The sequence below is a fragment of the Cyanistes caeruleus genome, chromosome 5 (assembly GCF_971803275.1).
Source record: "Cyanistes caeruleus chromosome 5, bCyaCae1.hap1.1, whole genome shotgun sequence".
Lineage (NCBI taxonomy): Eukaryota > Metazoa > Chordata > Aves > Passeriformes > Paridae > Cyanistes > Cyanistes caeruleus.
This window is the reverse complement of record NC_141705.1, coordinates 51,353,266-51,370,297: the sequence shown is the minus strand read 5'-3', so window position 1 is coordinate 51,370,297 and position 17,032 is coordinate 51,353,266. Positions and strand designations below refer to the sequence as shown.

Sequence of the window (17,032 nt, the reverse complement as noted above, 5' to 3'; positions counted from 1 at the left end):
TTCTGCGTTTGTCAGCCTCAGCACACCCAGAAAAAGCACACCTGTGGAAAAAGACAGATGAACCTGCAGTTCCTCCTTGTGTGTCTAGAAAGCTGGCTTGATTTTTTTCCAGATGTAATAGGAACTTTTAGATTTAACTTCTTTCTCTTGTGACTCCAAACTCAGGCCATTTTTTATAAAGTGATTTTTGGTTTGTTTTTTTTCCAGAGCGCAAATCTAAAATTATATTCTGTACCAGAATATAGTTCTTATCTGGAGCAGCAATTTTGTTCAGACCTGTCCTGCTCAGGCCCTACTTCTTATGGAGACCTTCATCCAAGACCAAATCATGAGAATTGCCAAACTCTTGAGATTTTTTGCATCAATTATTACCCAAGTTGTATAAGTAATTGCCCAGAATTATTTCAGAAGACAAATTTTCTATGGAAACCAGGCTACGGTGTTGTTTTGAGAAAATCGTAATTGAATTTTCAGGTTTTTTACAGAAGCCAAAAGAAAACTTGAAATTAGTTTTTTAAGTTTTCATGTGATTTATTTTTTTCCCCTTCAGTTCTATTAGGAGTCACGTTACAGGAAGGCTCTATTTGTTTCCCAGGGTAACAGGCAACAAAAGAAAGTATTTGAGTTTGATTGTATAGCAAGGATGGTACAGGAAAGGTGAACAGATAAGGTTGATTTAAACCAAAGGTAAGCATTTACACATGGCACTTTCATAAGAGAGCTCAGCTGAGACTTGAATGTGTCGGTGAAAGGGTAGCAAAACAACCGTCTGCCTCCTCACCCAAAGCAAAACCCTTTCTCATTTTTGCCTTGAAGCAGACATTGCATTTACCACTCTTTTATACTCACCACATTCGGAGTGTTTGTAAGAAAGTCTGGAACACAGATCAACTGCACTAGGACAGAAAGAGAACTCTTTTTTCCTTTTTTTAATGAGTATGTGCTGCCATATAATCTCACAATAGAACAACCCCCTGTTTAGTCATCTTGCCTTGAAAACATGTGCTGGAGGAGATACACCATCAGCTTTCATTTTAGATGGAGAAGCTCTTCCTTCAGAAACAGAAAAGCTTACCCTTAACTCACACTGAAAAGAGCAAACTGCTTTTGCCACTTGTTCCACTAAAGTCATAACATATGCCTTCTGTCTTCAGAGTAGCAAAAAGCAAAAAGAAAACCCAAAGAAACAAAAAAAACAGAGCAAATGAGCACATTAGAGGCTGCTTAATTCATTGGGAAAGTCATCTGCTGCCCTACAGCACACAGCAGGCTCAGAAGTGAATTATTGTGAATGGAGACTTCTCATTTCAGATGGCCTAGCAGAGAAGCAGGAACACAGCTGGAAAGTTACCAATGGAGATATCTAAAAGTGCTTCCAGACAGAGGCTCCATTACAATTATTAAATGTGTTCCTTTGCACACTATAAAAGAGAGAGGCTCCAAGTGAAATGCGTTGCACCAGGATGTGATTAGTTTTTTTAGATGTGTTAATTTCTGGAAAACACATTTGTCTGCTGCTTGGCAAATGCAGCTCACAGATTACAGGTGCAACCACTTCTTTCTATAAAAAGAGAGAAAGCTTTTTCAAGTATGTTTTAGGCAAGTGGCAGAGCTTGGCTACTCCAATTTCAAATTTTTTACCCACATTTATTACTTGGTATGCTCTACTGCATATATGATAAAACTATATAGTATTATATACTATGAACTTGGATTATATGTCTACAGAGTTACGGTAAAAAGAGAGAATCAGATTAGATTAACAGGATTTTCTTTCCTTTTGTCCCTGTTTCTGATTTGGTGTGGTCATTTGAGAGTGAAGAATGGCAATTTTAAAGAAGCAGGTGTTATCTAAGATTCATGACAGTGATTGAGGAGCCAAGGGGCAAAATAACACAAACCTTGAGTCTTACTTCTCAGTTTTTTAGAGGCAAGCAAATGCTATTGATTTAGTCTGATTTACTGATGTAGTGTCTGTTTCCCTCCTTTAGGAATGCCCATAGAGTTTTTTCCATGAACATTTACAGCAGTTTGAACTTGCTACACTCACGCATGGCTCCTGTTTCCCAGCTGCCTCTAACCCACTTAGCCCTGTGTTAGCAAAGAGTTGCTGGCAACTAATGAAGGCATTTAAAAGCATATGAATAGTAGATTTTTAAGGTGCAGTCGTGAGGGAGTAGACAGCTACGTTGAGAGACAGCTGGAGATGGTTAAGGCCTAAACATATTCCAATAGGTGTGTTGGAAGAGCCTAATTCTTGGAGTGGGAGCACTCTGTACACAAAGAGCTGTACACAGCCAAGAGTAGTGAAGTAATATAAAGAATTGGGAATTTTGGCTGATGATCAGCAAGTCTCTCTGCCTGTAGTGGTAGATAGTGGAATATTTTGGTCTGTCAAGGAAGCAGCGGAAGCTATTGTTTGAATTGTCTAAAGCAAAGATAAACAGATTTTTAATGAACACACCGTAAGGAGTAATCAAGTATTTGTAGTGGTGATGCACTTTTAAGCTTATGATTTTTTTTCCATCCATGAACAAGAACAACCAAAACCAACTCCACAAGGAGTTTACCAAAAGTACTTGACGTTTTAAAAGCCTTTATAGGTTTACTGTAAGCATGCTTTTTGTAAATGTTTGTAGGTTTTATTTTTTATTTATATTTACTGTGAAATGTCAGGAGTAATGCTTCCTAAACAATTACAGCTAAGTTTCTAAATTAAAGAAATGCTTGTGTTCAGAATAGCTTTTTGCCAAACATACAAAATAAGCTGTTAGGGTCTTTTTTCCCTTGTCCTTTTTTTCCCTCATTTCCCCAGTGTGTTTTATAAAGGAGGATCATGAGGAAAGAAATTAAAACTCTTTAAAGTATTTAAATTAAAACTATTTAAATTCAGAATTACTGAATTACTGAAAAATGCCATTACTAGGGGAAAAAGACCTATTGGGTGTCTTTGAGCTGGTTTTTGGGATGAAGATGTTGGGGACTTTTATGGAGGTGGAGAGCAGGAAAATCTTTTAAACTATTTAAATTAATTTCTCTTTTTTTAGGTTAGTCGTGGCTTAAAAATACTGAAAGATGGTGGAGGTGGGTGGACCTCAGCGTCCAGACTTGCAGGTATTTAGCCACCTTAGTGCTAAAATCTTTAATTTAAATCTTAATTTAAATCAGTTCAGGTGAGTTCATTGCAAAGCCAGATGTGTATAAAGGTAGGAGGGGGCTGATTTACCTTCCATCAATACACCTGCCATCTAAGCAGTGTTTTTCCAATTTCTGTTCTGATGGATATGTGGCTGGGACAGCCCTGTACACCTGCCCTGTCCTACGCTGACAGCACTTCTGAAAGCTCATGTCTCTATAAACAATTTGATGGATGAAGCTGTGGGTGTTAATGTCATTGAAATGAGTGTTAATGTCTCTACCAACTCTGGGCAGCAGGTTTGTTGCAGAGCCCAGAGAGCTTGGCTCCTGAAACAGAAGAGGGGCTGCACAAGCCTGAACTACTGAACTTTGGGGTGAAATAGTAGGTTCGAGGGGGGAATATGCAGTAGGTGGTTTGGGAAGGCTGTACCTTCCCAGTGCCTCAGCCAGTGGGGAAGGGAAGGGGGCAAGGTGTGGCTGGGAGTTTAGGGTAAAAGGAGGCTGTGCCCTCTGAAACCTCGAGAGGGAAAAGCTCGTGGGCTTGTGCCCCACTGGAATCTCTCCCTTTATTCGAATAAAGTTGTAGGACTCCACTGTCTCCTATTTGGACATAAACCTCTGGCATTTGTGGATTTTCCTGACACTTCAGTCCCAGTTTCATGGCATCCAGCTTTCAAAGCCATGAATTCGACAGCTTTAAATTTACTATTAAATTAGCTTTAATACTTTAAAGTTGTTGACCCGCTTAACTGATTTTCCAGCTTTCCTCTGTGAGTTTCTGAAAGCCAGCTTAACTGGCTTTAACATACCTTTAAACAGAAGATTAATGAATCTCATGATTAAATTCAACTTGGAACCACTCAGTGACAAAATCAAACAGGAAATCTGAGAGAATTTTAAGTATGTGTAAAGTTGGCATCCACCATTATAATCATGAGTCAAAAAATCAGGGTGGAGTTACAAGTGTCTAAAAATTTTATGACAGACTTCAAATTATTTGAAACTGTTTGTGGCTTTACAGAGATACTGTATTTCCTGATGAACTTGGGGTGCTTTTATTCTAGTTGAAGGAGGATTGAGCAATCAATTTGAAAACTTCAAGCAAGATTAGAGTTAAAAAACAGAGCCCAGGAAGGAACCAGCATTTTCTGCGAACTGAAATACTGAGTTTTAGATAGCAGTAGTAGAGAAGCGAAAAACCACCGGCAGACTGGACGCTGCTCAGGCTGCTTTTCACGTGTGTACCCAGAGCACGCAGCCTCTGCTAGCCAGTGTTTGGTCCTGCGTGCTCAGCCTCAGCAAAATTAAGCACCAAAACTCTGCTGGGCTCTCTAGTGGAACAGTGCTCCATCTCTCTTCTGGAAAATCCAGCCCTCAAGGTAATACAAGAAAATATTCTTCAAGCTGGTGACAAGCACCAAAACCTGGATGCATGTGAGGAGCCAATTCACTTTTATTTATGCCTCCACAGAGACTGCCGCCATTTTAGGGCCTTGAAGCAGACAGTGCCCTCAGAAAATGGCGGGAAGCTCTGGCCCTGGGGGATTTCGCCTGGCAGTATACCAAAACATTGTCCAGGTTTTATGCTACAAATCCATTTTCTGACACGGGGTGGAAAATTACTCTAGAGCTTTAATACATGCTATATGTGGGAGACAACTGGGACACACACGGCAGGGGGGGCAGAGGAACAGTGGGAAGCTCTGGATGTGGGGAGACTTTGCCTGGCAGTCAGTCAGGGGAGAGAAAACTTCCACCACTGAGCTGCAGGCAGTGGAATTCCTGCTGCCTGGGAAAAATTCTCCCCGACTAGCCAGTGCTCAATGGGAAGAGTCTTGGCACATGAACACAGTTAGCTGCGCTATAACCAGGGCCTGCTGTCTCAGTTTCTAGGGGGTTGGAGGCTCGTCTAGAGGTTTGGCTCCTTCTGCCCTTGCTCAGCCCTGCAGTCTGCCCTGCCTCTCTGTTCCCTTTTCCATCCACCTACGGTAGGACCACATCTTTCTTTACTGATGAACAGTCCTCAGATGTGAATATTTCCCATGCTTGTGTTTTATTTATGCCAAGAAATCTGTTAAAAAGAATCCCTTTGCTATTCCTTTGCAGTGGAACATGACAATGGCATGACATGAATTCTGAGAAAAAATGTTTTAAAAGGCAGCATACAATTACATTTTCCCGTATAAGGTTATTAGTATTTGAGATGACAGCAGAGAGCTTTCCCTGGGCTGGCGGTGAAGAAGGAGAAAAGCCAGCTAAGCTGAGCTACGTGTTCACATGCATTCAAAGTCTGACAAAGGGCTTGTGGTGCAAAGTCCCCTTTAACTGTACTTTGTGCTGCAAGAAATTAAGTCTTTCCTTGCCTTAAGGTGTTATCATTGTTAGGTGATATAAAAATGCCCAGCTGTTCCCCCCTGGAAGCAAGAACTGTAGGTTTGAGGTAAAGTTCATCTTGGTGTTTCTGAAAATTCGGACTTGAACAGTGTGCTTTGAAAAGATGATGCATTGCACTGTATTTATATTTATTCAGCATGAGGGTCCTTCATTAAATTAGGAGTCACTTATGGAAAGCACCACAATGAGTGCCTGACACAATGCTGCCTTGGTCATGGGCCTGCCACAAAAGGGGAAGCTGGAGGTCTTTGTCTGCCAGGTGTCATTGTCCTCTCTTAAACTGCAGCCAGAGCATGACAATGATTCAGGAGTGATGATTCAGTCAATGGATACCTCTTTATTTTATTGTAAGATTAAGCTTTTATAACAATTCAGAGTGCTTGAGTTGCTGGAGCTGATTATATATTCCATTTTCATTATTTTACAGGATAAAAGTATAACAACAAATCAGCTTCCACTCATGTAAGATGACAGGTATCTCTCTGCCAAGAAGAATCTTGCTTTATGACTTGTGAATTGAAATTTGTATCCTCTCTAAGCACTCTTCCTATCCAAAGGTGGGAAGCTTTGTGGACATTTTTCTTTCTTTCTTTTTTTCCCAAGCATTTGCTGCCCTTTATGAAATTTTTCTGCAAAGTTAACCTGAAAATCAAAAAAGTTCTGAAGCAGATGAAAACCAAACAATCTGATTTTTTTGACAGGGGTGGATAGGGCACTGCAATTTCACCCAATTCTTATAATTACTCACATATTTCTGCCACTTACACAGTTTGAAGCCTTAAATTAGTGTCAGCTGAATGTTCTCCATTAATGGTAACACTGGGATTTCAGAGTTACTCCCAGTGACAGGGCCAAATTGTGCTAATGTCAGCTAGGATGCCCAATTTAGAAAAGGAAAGGAGATAAGCTGGCTGTGTCTCTGTATATACAGACAAAAGAATCTTAGCACGTTAAACGAGAAATCTTTCTTAGGCTGTAATCTCAGGAGTGACCTGACTCCTCTGAGTATGAAGCATGGATTTTTGGTTCTGTTCCTTAGGGGTTGGGGAGAGTTATGTTATTTATGGGCTACAAAGAAAAATCTTTAAACAGGAAGGAGTCTTAGTTTTATTTCACCTGAGAAACATTAGGAATAGTAAGTTCAGTTTTGCCCTTCTCATATATGTGAATTCCTTATCCCTGTGACTGGAGAGCTGAGCATTAAAGCATCTTTCTCCCTCCTCAGTTTTAAAATTACGTTTTAACTGTCCAAGTGAATTTTTCTGCCTTTATTTGTTTAAATTTTCACATTTCAGAGGAAGGAAACAGAGAGGCAAGACTCAAATTATTACTGTAGAAGGCAAGTAAAGAAAAATTTCCACAGCTGTTAACTTTATAAACTGTACATGGTAGGAAAGATAAAAAATGTCCATGAGCAGTATTTCTTCCTTTTTTATTTAACCAGCATATCAGTCTGTTTTGGACAAAGGTATAATGTTTACATTTTGCTGTTTGAGCAGTGCTGAAAAGACAGAAACCATCTGAGAAGCAGCATTTCCCTGTCTGCAGGTGTGGTGCTGCTCTCCTCCTGCGTACTGATCAAATTGATTGCTACAGGAATGTCTTCATTTTTTTTATCTTGGGTGAAAAAATATTAGTGATTTAAGAGATATTTTCAGCCTTTGAAAACTAAGAAGAGTGGTTATTGGATGGTTTGTTGGTTTTTTTTCTTCCAAAATATGTTTTTATTAATTCTTTTTTTAGCAAAGAGAGTAAGAAATTTTCTGCCCATCTTTTGGGGAGAAAGATTAGAGAATTTTGGCAGACTGATGGAAGACTGCAAGTCTTCCAATGGAAGAATTCCATAGCAGTCTGTGTTTTGACAGAAAATAAAATTAAAAACACTAAGTAATTCTATTTCCTATCAGCTCTCAATCTGACATAAGCTCTCTTTCTGAAAATTTATGGTCTCTTTTCCCACTCTGGTCCAGTTATAAAAAATAAAAATTTGAATTTGACCTCTTGCTAATATAGCAATCTGGACCTTGGAGAGAAAAGAGAAAAAATCTGTGCACCCTTTTCTGTTTAATACACAAATCATCTGAAGTAAATGTTTATGGAATTTTTTATGTAGGATCAACTTTTGAAATAACAAATTCCTTATATAATGGATACTTCTTAGCATGATTTCTAAGGTTAGACATGTGGATCACTTAGAGCATTATATAAATTTAAAGTATTTTTTAAAAGGATTTTCCATGTGCATGCACCTGGTGTGCTGCTTGTTTGTGACCTGTGGGGGAAATCAGCATCCTAAAATGAGAAGATGTTTTAAGGCCTTACTGTGAGAGTATTGAGTAGTACTAATGGTTATTTTAAGTTACCTGATGAGTAAAGCTCTACTGTCTGAGCAAAACCTGATCTGTCAATACGTGGGCTTAAAAGAAAAAAAAAAAGGAACTGTAGGAGACCTTAAAGCAATTATCTCTCTGAGGAAGCTTCAGGCTAGTTTTGCTGATGTAGAAAATCAGAACTCAAAAAAATCCTTGAAGAACACAGGAAAAAAACCCCATTTGGATTTTTTTTTTGCTAATTTTTTTAGAAAAGTAACCACAATGTATTAGTGAAGAGGAAGATAAGAAACATATGAAAGGCTTGGGGTTTTTTTAAGTGGGAGTCCAGTGTGAGTGAGCAGTGAATGAGTGTCCACTGTCCAGACTTGTCGAAGGAAAATGCCAAGAGTCCAGTGGGTTTCCCTCCGGCAACGGCAATCAAACTGATCATAATCTGGGCAGCTATCTGAAGTTCACCCCTTTTCTTTGAATTGAAGTGAATGACACAATTCTCACATGTCAGCAGGATTAAGGAGGCAGGGAAATGGTGATGGACACCATTGATGAGCTTTACTCAGCCACCTCAGCAGCTCAGCCTGCATGGCTTGCCACACCCTTCCCTTTAGGACCTGAGCATCTGGGGTGACTGCTTCCTGCCTAATCCTCAAGCTTTGGATTTGCATCTACTTGGTCCCAAGTTTTATGCAGATAACTTTTGAAACTGTTCTGTGCAACTTCTTTTAGATTAATAAATTGCACACCCAAGACCATGAAATACTGGTAAATAAAATTGCAGGAGATCTTAGGAAAGATGCAGGCAAAAGAGTGATTAGGATAATTTCTCAGGAAAAAACACTCAAGTATTTTATTTCCACATAAGATGTTTTAAGAATTCCCAGAAGCATTTTGTGGTAGAAAAAAAGCCTAAATAATCTTAACGCTTGCCAGCCCCATGTCATTCCTGTAAAATTCATGCCTTGCATCTTTCTCTGCATTCTTCAGATGAATCAGCATGACCTCATAATATTACTACAAAGATCAGGCCTCAGTTGTGAGCAGCGTTGTTCTGTATTGTTTAGTTGACTCTCCAAAGCCAGCTGCTTTTGCCAGGATGAATCACATCCATTTTCTGACCTCTAAAGCTTGTCCAGCACAATAATTTGTATAACAACTGTTTTGGCTGTCTAACATTTTTCTTTGGATGTGAAAAAGTGGTATTTTTTTTCTATCCCAGCCTTGTGTGGGTTGTGAGTGTGTGTATATGTGCAAGGGGGAGTACAAGAACCAAATCCTTCCCCCTGCTTGTCTAAACTACTTTGCTCTTGACCTGTTACATACCATGGATCTACTGTATAGTTGGCTAAAAACACCCCAAAATTATAGGCATGAAAGAATTAGATAGCTTTTAAGCACTGTGTATGATCCCTGTAGCAGGCACAGGTTTGACTGAGGAAGGTTTTTGTTCACTTTGCAGAGTTCTCCAGTACCACCCACTACATGTCCTGGTCACAAATTCCTAGTGTCCTGCTGTGCCCTGCAGTACCTGGCACAGGCCACCATGCCCTGGAGGCAGCAGTACAATGGGCTGGGGCACAGATCTCAAATATTTTCAGATATTCTGAAATTATTTTCTTAGCCATAGTGAGCCTAAGCAGATCCAGAACCTTGCTAAAGTGCTCTTCAGGCATTGCCAGTCTCCTTGAGAGGACCAGCGGTGCCAAAGGTGGACCTACTGTTCTGAGCAACACCTAGCCAGAAGCCTGGGGACCACCTAGATTTGGCCATAAGTGAGGAATGTGCAGGACTCTTGAGTTACAGTCACAAACTGCTCAGTATGTGAAACCCTAATCTGTGTGTTCCTATATTTAAGTAGAAGGTACTTTCTGAGAGATGCTTTGCAGCCAGTTTCTCATGGAACCCCCAGCTAATCTGGCTCCAGGGCAGTCCCAATTGCTGTGTGCCAGGCACAGAAAAATTGTCCTTTGGCTGAGACATAGTTACACATCACACATTCTTTTTTGTCACACATCAACTAAACTAAGCTGTGAGACAGCTTCAACCTTTGTTTGCCTTTCCCCTTTGTATCTCCTACAAATAAACATCATAGTACACCTTTGCCCAGTATCACTGTTCAGTATCACTGAACTTCCTTGTTTTCTCTCTTTTCAGGCTCATTCTTTACTAAGTCCCAACTATTTTTAGTTACTTCTAAAGAGATTCAAAAGTAAGCTTTTCGGTGTTTCTCAGTTCATTGTTGTAGCTTGCTTTGTGCAATTTTTAGCAGATTGCCTCGAGATTAGACAAGGTTCTTCAAAGTGGTGTCACTTAGAAATGTTTATGCGGGATTTGGCTGATTTTTTTCCCCTTTCTTTCTTTTTCCTCACGCTTCTTGGACTAACTGTTAAAAAGGTAAAAAAAAAAATCACCAGTTTGAGATTTGCAGCATATATGATAAATCTCCAGCAGGTGTGAATAAGCCTTTTCTGTTGCCCCCTGCTAGCCCCCAACACCAGCAACGTCAGTGGCTCCTGGGCAGTGTAATTACTTTCTGGTGAGATTTCGATCCAAGCTGTGTTGAAAATGAGCACAAACTTCAACTGCTTCTGCCTTCCAGCTGCTCAGGAGAAGCAGTGCAGGACAGACAGCAATGAGAAATGTTATGAGCAAACCCTCAGAGCAGCAGAGCACGTTGGGCAGTGGCACAGGAGCGTGCTGCACTGGCTAACATGCTTGCTTGTGCACAGACCCAGAACTTTTAAGAATTACTTTGTGTATATTTTCAGCTTAAAATTTGGAGAGTTTCCGTCTGATTTCTATACAAATAGATTTGACTGTGTGCCTGGGCGTGTGTGCGTCTGCAGCAGGGAGTAATTTACACAATGTGCGCATTTTTAGGGAGAAGAGGTGGATTCTATTTTAGATTAAATAAAACAAAAGACTGAACAAAAGTAAACTTGAAAAAGACCTCTGTGTCTTTTTTTTCTTTACAGACATTGCAAGTTTTGAGTATAAAAGTACCAGTGTTTACAAACAGTTGTAAGGAGTACAGAAGCCCAGGAAAGTCATTTTATAGCTACGGTTTGTTTGCTTGCATAGTCTGAAATGAACAGGGAACAAGAGATGGCTTTTAACAGAGGAAATGTGTGTGGGAGGATTATGTATATAGGAAAATGACAGCAGTTAGAATGAAAGAAAAAAGTCCTCAATGGCTATTTAGAGTATCATTTTGAAGTAAAAGACAAATTACAAAAAAACTTCGACTTTTGATAAGGACAAAAATTGAGTGAGTGGAAGCAGATGCAGGAAGTTTTTTCTCTATAGAATGATGGTGGGAATTAGGACCCCAGAGTATGTTAATCCATTGGTTTAGAACAAAGGTATTTGAAAAGTTAACAGAAGAGCGCACAAAAATTACCTGGAATAATTGCTTGGTGCTGCTTAAAATTAATCAAACTTCTCTGACATTAGCCTAGATTTAGCTTGGCTCTGTAAGTGAAGGCATTTTAGTCAGCCTTCATATGTAATGGAATATTGGCTTGAAATGGGTTTTCACTTACTGAAAACTCCTCGAAGAATGCCCAGAGCCTCCTCACTCCTATTTCTTCACTTCCGAGGTTTTCTTTTCTTTGCCAACTACCCTGACACGTAGCCTGATTACCCAAGTAGCTCAGCACTAACTGTGCAAGGCACTGACGAGGAGCAGGGGCTTGCTTCGACAGCAGGCCAGCGATCAGCCTTTTTGCCTCTGGTAAAGCAATTCATAATTTTGAGTGAAGTCTGGTTTTAGCCGTGCATGTGATTGTACAGATGTCCTATGCGCAGCGGGCACAGTTTAAGGATGCCTGTAGTAGCAAAGAAGGTGCACAGATGGGGTACTTGAGTTACACTTGCAGCCACCGTATGGAGCTCCTCTGCCTGCAGCACCACTCAGAGAGTCAGCCTCAATAAACCGAACAAATCTCTAAAAATTAAACTCTCAGGACTTGCTCTACACGCAGCACTATTTGACAGAGTCACCTCCCACACGAGCACTGTAGCGGTAGCCTAGGGAGGGCAGAGTAGAATGAGAAGCAGCGAGGGGAGAGAGAGGAGCCGGGCTGCAGAGCTGAGAGAGAACTCACTGCGGTGCGGCGCTCGGCGGTCCCCTCCTGTGTGCACGGCAGTCCCTGCGAGTGCCGACCCCCAAAAGCAGCCGCGCTCCAGCACGGGCTCTTAATATACACCCCGCTCCCCCCCATCAGCGGCTCTCCTGCTCCTCCCCCGTCTCACACACGGCGTATGCATCATGCCTGATAAAAAGCAAGTTGGCTGACTCTGGGCTAACAGAGCAATGATGAGTGCTGGAATTTCTTGGCTTGCGTTCAAAGCAAATTTAAAGTGATAAAGTGGTATTTGGATCTAAATAATAATAAAGACGGGCGCTGAGGAGTTGAGTCAGATGATGGGTGGGGTTTTTTCTAAATGTAAAATGTGTTGAACAAGCCAAGTAATGTCTTTTGTAGATTATTTCTAACTAATGTGAAGCTTGCACTGTCTGGATCCAGTTATAAAGCAATGCCTCAAATAGCTGCAAATGGAGAGTCAGATATAAAACCAACAAAAGCACTCCAAAACCCAACAGCACCAAAAAACCTCCCAACTTCAAAGCTGTTTACATAAAGAACCAAGTGTGATTTAAGTTGGTGGGTTTGGGGTTTTGGTGAGTGTTTTTTTTTTTTTGCTATCAGTGAAAAAGGATTTGTGCAAACTGTCCATGAATAACCACGTTAGTAGTTACAGCTGTCATGTTGCTGCTTCTCATCTGTAGTGGATATTGTGCTTTTCTGTTTGTTTATTCATTTTCCTTTCCATTGTACTTTGGCCTTAGTAAAGTCCACTCGGCGTTGCTCTGCTTTGCTCTTGTCTGAGCATGGGACCAAAATGCAGCAGAACTGGAGCAAAGTTTTTTAATGCTGCAGTCTGATGTGTACCACACAAATGTGCTCTGAGGCTTTCTTCACTTTTTATCAACAAACTATTGTGTGTGTGTCTCCTGCAGGTGCAGGGAGTGGTGCTAACCAAAGCACTCTCTCCTGGCATGAGGAGGTAATAAATCACACTCTTAATCATTTGCTGCAGGTCAGCTCATTTTCATGTAATTTCATGTGATTTTCCCTGATGTCAACAGCTGAGTTTTCACAAACCAGCAGCCTTTACAGCTAAGAAAAAATTTACAAAAAGAACCCCAAAATATCTTTGAATTGGGACTGATGTAGACTGAGTGATAAGCCAAATTGCTGAGGCATAGCTTGGTGGTGGAACTTCCATGCTTTTAGGTGTGCTTTAGCTGCAGATTTATGCTTTAATATTCCTTGTCTCCAGAAAGTCACTTTGGAGGTGGTGGTTTTGAGTGCATCCCAAAAAGTAAAGTTTAAAGGGCTCCAATAACATATTTTATCAGTTTTTAATTGTTGACTTTTGATAAAGCAGCCTTTGTGGGGTAAAACAGTTCCTTCAGTTGCAGAGAAGCAGTTTGAGACTTTTCCTCATTTCATTAGCAGAAAACTGAAGGAATGTTTATGGTTCTAAAGCAAACAGAATTTGAAATAAATTTATAAACGTTTGCAAATTTTGAGCAACTAGGAACTTTTATTTCTTTTAGTTTGGAGCAGAGAGTGGAACACAGCAGCATGTTGTGGGATCCTGGTTCTCAGCCTTCTCAAAGGGAAGCAGAAGGTATTATTCTCAAGGAGCTGTTTTTAGCAGACAGCAGTTTACTCCTAACCCTGGCAAGGTAACCAGTAACAATGCATGATAAAGCATTAGTAAGCACACTAGTAATCCAACCTTTTCTTTCTCTGTAGGAAGTTTAATGAGTTAAAACTGTACTTTTGCTCCAAGACTCCCATTCATTGAGTTGGTATGAAACCCAAGTACCCCTTTGTGCTACAACTGTACCTTCAATGACTGACAAGGTACTGAAACCCTCTCTTTCACTTTGCTGTAGGAAATCTTTAATATAGATCAGTGAGAAAAGATTTTCAACCTGTGACAGGAGTGTGCTGGGACCAAATTTTTCACTTCCTGTTTCAAATGGGTAACTCACTCCCTGTCCAGTGGAAGTTGCACTCAGGCCATACATCATGGGCAAGCATTATTCCCTTACCTACTGCTGCTCTGAGCACCTTAGGGTCTGGCAGGAGTGTGGGTATGCAAACAGTGGGATTTACAGGGCTTGTGCTCAGGAGCACCTGGTGCCCAAGCTGAGTACAGCTCTTTACATGATCAGGAAGTAGGCTTTCCTAAAGAAACGTAATTCTTCCTTTATGCCAAACTTGGTTCAATGCATGTGAATTATCAAATAAATTCCTCTGCTTTCTAAAATGAGAAGTGATTTGTATATGCATTTTCAAAATAATGAAGTTAGTAATGCACTGACCTGATCTAACCTTGGTTTCATTTGCTGATGATTTCTTGCAGATTAAGCTCTCCCTTTCTGTTGCCCTTTTGGCCTGCAACTACTGACAACGGCATGAAAAATTGGCTGAAGTGCTTGATGAAGCAGTCAGGCTGGGACTGTGTATCCATCTGTTACATGAGGCTCTTTGCCTAAAGTATCTATCACCTCTGTCCAGCTTCTGGAAACTTCTGGGATGGGAGAGCAAGCCAGTCAAGATCATGATGTATTAAATGAAGCATGTATAAAACCTGGATGCAGAGACCTCCATTCACGTCCAATACCTTTCCTGGGAACGGCAGCAGGGGCACTTTAATAGAAGGAGCTGCAATCAGGTTTCAGGATTCAGCAGTTGACTTCTTGCCCATTTGTCTTTTGCAACATCCAAGTTTCTCGAGGTCAGCTGAGCCCCATGGACAACAACTCTGCCGGCATGTACCTGGCAATTGTGGGGAGTCACAGAGTCAGTGAAAGGATGTTTTCTGTGTGTTTTATACAGGGAAGTGAGGACATTGTCAGGATGTTTTCTGTGTGTGTTATACAGGGAAGTGAGGACACATTTCCTTTCTTGGTCAGCATGGAGGCTCTCCTCATGGTTTGAAAGCTCTAAATAAATGCAGAGGAACTCACATGGATTAAATTTAAATCCAAGATTTGTTTCAGCAGATGTCCTTCCCAGGGTATTCACAGGCTATTAGGGGATCAGTACACTGCAGGCAGATCTCCTGCCCTGTGACTCCTAAGTGTTGAGGGATCACTCTGCCTATTGACTTGTGGCCGGATCTTCCCCACATCTTCTGTCCCAGCTGCTGCCCCACCTTGTGCCAGGGAACTGATAGTTAAGAAGAAGGTTTGAAACAAAACGTAGCATCTCATGAAGTTGCCCATGTTCTGTTGCAGGGCTCTGTGGTGAGATAGCTTGCTTACTGCATGTGCCAGGAGAAGCAGCCACAATTCCTGACATCTTGCATTGGGAGCAGTAAGAGGCCAGCTCCCCAGAGCTGGAATGGGAGGAAGCACATTGCCACAGTGTGGCTTTTTCCCTGCTGGGAAGGAAATTTCAACCATTTTTTATGGTGAGTTGATTTTTGCACTTCACAAAACGTAACCATCTTATCAAGACTAGTAACCTGCAGTTAATGCACCTACTTGTGTGTTCAAGAGAATAAATCCACTCAAATCAGAATTTTGACTGTAAACTTAGATATAGTCATCATGTTCATTTCCTTAGTAATTTCCTCACCTACCTCTGCTCTGTGTTTTGTGTTTTGTTTTTTTTTTTAATTACAACACTATGCTGCTATTAGAGATTTGTGCAAACTAACATTTAGTGTAAGATACAGGAAGTGAATAATTGCAAGTTATCATTTTTAAGCCACTTAAGGAGAGGTATTAGGCCTGCAAAATGCTAGACCTGAAAATACAGCAAAGGCACTTGGTCTTTTATGTTTATATATAATAGAGCCCAGCAATTTGCCTTCTCTTTTAGCAAGCAGTAAATTCAGCCAGAAAAGTGTACCTTCAGAAAGACCTAATGTTGGACTTTTGCAGCTTAAGTTTACAAACGCTTTTGTGTTTGTAATGCTGTGGGGACTATTTAAAATACCAGGTATTTCTTTTCTAAAAAGTTGACACATTTAAAGTCTATTGGGAATTAATGTTTCTGTTGCCTTTTTTTTTTTTTTTGATTTGAAATATAAAAAAGAGATTAGTGTATTTGAAAACACCATCTGTGTCAATAAGCATGCTTCTACACATGCAGCTTGTTCTGCTCGTGCATTTTCCATTACATTTTTTAAGATATTTTTTGTTAAAAATATACAGAAGTCATAAATGCATTTAAATGAAATTATCCATTCTTAATCAAATATCCTCCCAGTGTTACTGTAGCTCTCGTAAAAGGCCATGCTTAATGATCAATGAGATCATTACACAAGCAATAATGAGATTTGCTTTTGAAGCAGAGCAGCTTAGAGAAGCAATCAGCTGCAGACAAGCCTTCAATTTTGGGGTTTTAAATTTAGCTGATAACTTTACTTTTCTTGTGCTCCTGGCAGCAGGGAGCTTTTGTGTGTACAGTGAAAAGCATCAGCTGAAAGATCCATCTTCAAGTTACTACATGGAAAGCCATAAGGAGCTGTCTGTTAGACACAGTTCTTCATGTTCAGAAGTGGTCTCTTGGCTTTACTCCTAAGTAGGAAGGTTCACAGCTACAGGTGGTTTTGTATGAAAGACCCTGATCCAAAATCCAGTGAAGCTGGCAGAAGGACTTGTGGGGTCCCATCTCAGGTGTTGGTTTTGCCACTGAGAATTTGGGCAGCATCATAATGGCTCGTTTAGTCGGAGGATTTGGAATGACCTTTTCTAGAGCGTGTGCCTCAGCATTTCCTGTATGTAATGCTCAGTCCTGAGCCAGCTGGCTGACTATTTGCTTTATCTTAGCACTGCTATTAATGAAAAACTGTACAAAGTTTAAAAAGCCAGTTACCCTATAGAATGCATTTATCCTGGTAGCTTTTCTACCTTAGCAGAGGAGCAATGACGCACTTCCCAACTCATAGGGAGTTGCATGCATACGTGACACTTAAGTAAAAACTCCTGATGAATAGCCAGAGGACTCATCTATTCAGAAGATGCAGTTCAGCACAGAGATACTGAATGGAGGTCCTTGGTATGTCAGCTGATGGCTGATCCCTATCCATTTGAGGTCTCTATACTGAAGCTTTGTTTCCCATTACAGCTTGCAGAAGCT

General features: G+C 40.6%; 2 protein-coding genes across 22 annotated transcripts in view; one reads left to right on the top strand and one right to left on the bottom strand.

Moving 5' to 3' along the window:
- HPGDS (hematopoietic prostaglandin D synthase) overlaps positions 1–12,154 on the bottom strand; it is a 28,921-nt gene extending 16,767 nt beyond the window's left edge. The window contains exon 1 of one of the 3 annotated variants that reach the window (XM_023925824.2): positions 11,966–12,154. The gene's annotated coding sequence lies outside the window, so the exon portion shown is untranslated. Of the gene's footprint in view, positions 1–11,401; positions 11,421–11,965 lie in introns of those variants that run through there. The other 2 variants (XM_023925822.2, XM_023925825.2) reach the window with 2 other exon arrangements.
- Positions 3,663–17,032, top strand: part of LOC111946112 (melanopsin-like) — a 79,820-nt gene continuing 66,450 nt past the window's right edge. For 2 of the 19 annotated variants that reach the window (XM_086888480.1, XM_086888478.1), the window contains exons 1-4: positions 4,631–4,716; positions 13,486–13,559; positions 13,688–13,798; positions 14,304–15,356. The gene's annotated coding sequence lies outside the window, so the exon portion shown is untranslated. Of the gene's footprint in view, positions 4,518–4,626; positions 4,717–5,024; positions 5,127–5,959; positions 6,090–13,485; positions 13,560–13,687; positions 13,799–14,303; positions 15,357–17,032 lie in introns of those variants that run through there. The other 17 variants (XM_086888471.1, XM_086888482.1, XM_086888487.1 and 14 more) reach the window with 16 other exon arrangements.